Raw genomic sequence first — 5,302 nt, 5'->3', positions numbered from 1 at the left:
GGTTGGTGGCTGGTAGATGAACTTCCCTGCAGAAACTGCCAAAAAATAGATCTGACTTTAAATAGCTGACTCTGATTAATATTTTTCCAAGCTATCACCTTTAGCCATTGCTAAAGCAGGCCAGTAAACCAAGTTAAAATTAAATCTTGCTCTTTATTGTTTTAGTGAGTTTATTAACAGTAGGTTGATAAGATAAGTGTTCATCATAAACTAAGGCTAGATGTCAGGCTCCTCATGACTTTCTCTCTCTGCCCTTCCACATAATAAGTTGTATTGGGTCTGGCTGAGATGGAGTTAATTTTCCCCATAGCAGCCCTCATAGTGCTGTGCTTTGTATTGGTAGCTAGAAAGGTGTTGATAACACACCAGTGTTTCGGCTACTGCTGAGCAGTGCTCACACAGCACTGAGGCTGTTTCTCCAACATTCCCCCCTCACCAGTAGACTGGGGGTGGGCAAGATCTTGGGAGGGGACATAGCCAGGACAGCTGACCCAGACTGACCAAAGGGATATACCACACCATACGTTGTCTGCTCAGCAATAAAAGCTAAGAGAAAGGAGGAGGAGGGAGGGCATTTTTTATTATGACTTTTGTCTTCTGGAGCAACCGCTACGCGCAATGAAGCCCTGCTTCCCAGGAAGTGGCTGGACATCGCCTACTGATGGGAAGTAGAGAATAAATCTTTTGTTTTCCTTTGCTTCAGGGCGTGGCCTTTGCTTTTGCTTTATTAAACTGCCTTTATCTTCACCCACAAGTGTGTTTTTTCATTTTATTTTTTCCCGCCATGTCCTGCTGAGGAGGCGAGTGATAGAGCGGCTTGGTGGGCACCTGGCATCCAGCCAAGGCAACCCACCACAGTCTTTTTGGCGCCGAATGTGTGGCTCAAGGCAATAGCAGTTTTGTATGAAGTGTGCTATAGCTATAGTAGTTATTAAGTGGCAAGCTCCTGTGCTGGTCATGCAGTTTGTTGGCTGCACTGCTTATCTCTTCATTTTGCTGAGCTTGGGAACATGATAGTACAAAGAATGGCTAAGTGCTTTGCCCTGGCATTGATGGCCTTACTGTGCTGGGGGAACTATCTTGTGGAGAGGATGAGGGAATACATCTCCCTCCCCCTACCCAGGACTGATGTGGATGGTTTTGTTATGCAGGTTCCCAAGGTCCTTGTTCACCCTTACGTGAGCTGTTTAATGCTAGTAATTAACACTATTGGCATATTATAGGGTTTGTGGAATCTGGTCTCCTTTCCCTACCCAGGACTGATGTGGATGGTTTTATTATGCAGGTTCCCAAGGTCCTTGTTCACCCTTACGTGAGCTGTTTAATACTACTAATTAATGCTGTTGACATATTATGGGGTTTGTGGAATCTGGTCTCGTCCTGCTGTAAGAAAAGACAACTTTTGGGTGAGGTGATACTGAGACGTGCCCTGAGGTGGCCGGTCCCTGGGTGGCAGGGTGTGTGGAACGATTTGGGCAGGTTCCTAGGGCAGTTATCACCTCCCATAACCTGGGACTTTACACCTGAACAGGCAAACAACCCTGGCAAACTGATGTGCCACTGATAGAAGGGTGCCTTGCCTACCCCAATGAAAACCAGCAGCTTCTAGCACTGTACTGGGGCCTGTCCTGTGTCTATCGAGCCACAGTTCAGTGCTCTCAGATCACTGTGGTTGGGGCAGGGACCCAAACAACAACTACAGTAATTGCCCCAGTGGTGAAAACAAAACAGTGGACAAGGAAAACAACAGGCCCACATCATCGATTAGTAAGGGAGGAGGAAGAAGAGAAAAGTTTTGATCAAGAAGCTGGTCCTTTGACAAAGAAATTGGAGGAAGGAGTGAGAGAATTCAGACAGGAAGCAGAAACTAACCAGTCCCTGACCTCATCAGAACTTCGAGAATCACAGAATCACAGACTTATAGAATCACTAAGGTTGGAAAAGACCTGTAAGATCATCAAGTCCAACCATCAACCCAACACCACCATGCCCACTAAACCATGTCCCACAATGCCTCGCCCACACGTTCCTTGAACACTTCCAGTGATGGTGACTCCGCCACCTCCCTGGGCAGCCTGTTCCAATGCTTCACCACTCTCTCAGTAAAGAAATTTTTCCTAATATCCAGTCTAAATCTCCCCTGAAGCAACTTGAGGCTGTTTCCTCTTGTTCTATCACTAGTCACTTGGGAGAAGAGACCAGCACCCACCTCTCTGCAACCCCCTTTCAGGTAATTGTAGAGAGCGATAAGGTCTCCCCTCAGCCTCCTCTTCTCCAGACTGAACAACCCCAGCTCCCTCAGCCGCTCCTCATAAGACTCGTGCTCCAGACCCCTCACCAGCTTTGTTGCCCTTCTCTGGACACACTCCAGCACCTCAATGTCTTTCTTGGAGTGAGGGGCCCAAAACTGAACACAGGATTCGAGGTGCGGCCCAACCAGCGCCGAGTACAGAGGCACGATCACCTCCCTACTCCTGCTGGCCCCACTATTTCTGATACAGGCCAGGATGCTGTTGGCCTTCTTGGACACCTGTGCTCACTGCCGGCTCATATTCAGCCGGCTGTCAATCAACACCCCCAGGTACTTTTCTGTGCGGGAGCTTTCCAGCCACTCGTCCCCAAGTCTGTAGCGTTGCCTGGGGTTGTTGCAACCAAACTGCAGGACCCGGCACTTGGCCTTGTTGAACTTCATCCAATTGTCCTCAGCCCATCGATCCAACCTGTCCAGATCCCTCTGCAGAGCCTTCCTACCCTCAAGCAGATCAACACTCCCGCCCAACTTGGTGTCGTCTGCAAACTTACTGAGAGAGCACTCAATCCCCTCATCCAGATCATCGATAAAGATATTAAACAAGACTGGCCCCAAAACTGAGCCCTGGGGGACTCTTCTTGTGACCGGCCGCCAACTGGATTTGACTTCATTCACCACGACTCTCTGGACTCGGCCGTCCAGCCAGTGTTTTACCCAGCAAAGAGTGCACATATCTAAGCCACGATTCGCCAACTTCTCCAGGAGAATACTGTGGGAGACAGTGTCAAAGGCTTTGCTGAAGTCCAGGTAGACAACATCCACAGCCTTCCCCTCATCCACTGGGCGGGTCACCTGGTCATAGAAGGAGATCAGGTTGGTCAAGCAGGACCTGCCCTTCATGAACCCGTGCTGGCTGGGCCTGATCCCTTGGTTGTCCTGCACGTGCCCTGTGAGTGCCCTCAAGATGAACCTCTCCATAATCTTCCCCGGCACTGAGGTCAGGCTGACAGGCCTGTAGTTCTCTGGATCCTCCTTCTGGCCCTTCTTGTAGATGGGCACCACGTTGGTAAGCATGCAGAAGTTGAAGACATGCAGAAAGATTACAGCCACCTGCCAGGTGAACCAATTGCTGCCTGGTTGCTCCGATGCTGGGATAACAGGGCTGACAGTCAGCAATTTGAAGTTAAGGAAGCCCAACAGCTGGAATCCCTTGCTGGAAACCAGGGAATTGAGAGAGGAATTGGAAAACAGGCAGCAATTTGCAGTTGCTGGAGATGGCTCCTCTCAAGTGTGAGGGCAAAATATCCATTCAAGGAAGATCTTGTGAACTCCCCAGGAAAGTGGACTACCGCAGATGAAGGCATCCAGTACCTGAGAGAATTAGCGGTGCTGGAAGTCATCCACAGTGATGTGGACAATGATGAGATCTCCAAAGATGCAGAGGATGTCTTGTGCACACGGGCCATGTGGAGGAAGGTGATTCAAAGTGTTCCAGCGTCATATGCTAACAGCTTGGCAGCCATGTATTGCCCGGATATGGATACACCAACTGTGGACAGAGTGTCTTCTTGGCTCCAAAACGTTCAAGAAAATCTCTCTACCTCCTCATCCCTAAAGGCCAGTGCCTTGGCTGTCAGGGGCACCCCAAGAAGACAGTCCTCTCCTGCCCTAGTCAGAGGGAAAGGGAACCCCAGGCACATGCCACATGGCGCACTCTGGTTATTCCTGTCTGACCAGGGGGAGGACATGTGGGAGTGGGATGGTGAACCCACCTTTAGGCTGGAAGCCCATGTACGCAAACTGAGAGGGAAGACAGCTGTTAAGAAGGGGCCACCCGAGAAGGCTGTCAGCTCAGTTGCTGTAGAGACACAAGAAGGCAATCAGCGATCTCCCAGACATAGAAGAAGGACTGAGATCACCTCCCTTGATCCTGGTGCGGGGACTTCTGGTCTGGCACGGCAACGGTCAGACAGTGAATGCTCTGACCAGGAACAGGAATAGAGGGTCCCTGCCTTCGGCCAGAAGGAGGAAAGGGATGACCGGGTATACTGGACTGTGTGGATTCGGTGGCCTGGCACATCAGACTCACAGAAGTGTAAGGCTTTGGTAGACACTGGTGCACAGTGTACGCTGGTGCCATCAGGGTATAGGGGCACAGAACGCATCTGGATCTTTGGAGTGACAGGAGGATGCCAAGAATTGTCTGTATTGGAAGCTGAGGTGAGCTTAACAGGGGACAAGTGGGAAAAGCACTCCATTGTGACCAGCCCAGAGGCCCCTTGGATCCTTGGCATAGACTACCTCAGGAGAGGGTACTTCAAGGACCCAAAGAGGTACCGATGGGCTTTTGATGTAGCCACTGTGAACACGGAGAAGATCAAACAGCTGTCTACCCTGCCTGGCCTCTCAGAAGATCCCTTCGTTGTAGGATTGCTGCCATTTGAAGAACAGCAGGTGCCACTTGCTACGAGGAGGGTGCACCGATGTCAATATCGCACAAACCGAGACTCCCTGGCTCCCATCCATGAGCTGATTCATCAGTTGGAGAGCCAAGGAGTCATCAGCAAGACTGACTCACCTTTTAATAGTCCCATATGGCCAGTGCAAAAGTCTGACAGAGGGTGGAGGTTAACAGTAGACTATTGTGGCCTGAACGAAGTGACGCCACCACTGAGTGCTGCAGTACCAGACATGTTAGAGCTCCAATATGAACTGGAGTCAAAGGCAGCCAAGGGGCATGCTACAACTGACATTGCCAATGCGTTTTTCTCCATTCTTTTGGCAGCAGAGTGCAGACCACTGTTTGGTTTCACGTGGAGGGGTGTCCAATACACCTGGAATCGACTGCCCTAAGGGTGGAAGCACAGCCCTACTATTTGTCATGGATTAATCCAAACTGCACTGGAAAAGGGTGATGCCCCTGAACATCTACAATAAGTCAATGATATCATCGTGCGGGGCAACAAGGCAGAAGAAGTGTTTGAAAAGGGAAAAAGAGTAATTTAGATTCTTCTGAAAGCTGGTTTTACCATAAAAAAAAAAAGCAAGGTC

This window comes from Gavia stellata, chromosome 4 (genome assembly GCF_030936135.1).
Source record: "Gavia stellata isolate bGavSte3 chromosome 4, bGavSte3.hap2, whole genome shotgun sequence".
NCBI classification, from domain to species: Eukaryota; Metazoa; Chordata; class Aves; order Gaviiformes; family Gaviidae; genus Gavia; species Gavia stellata.
The sequence above is the reverse complement of the archived record's forward strand: the minus strand, read 5'-3'. Positions refer to the sequence as shown.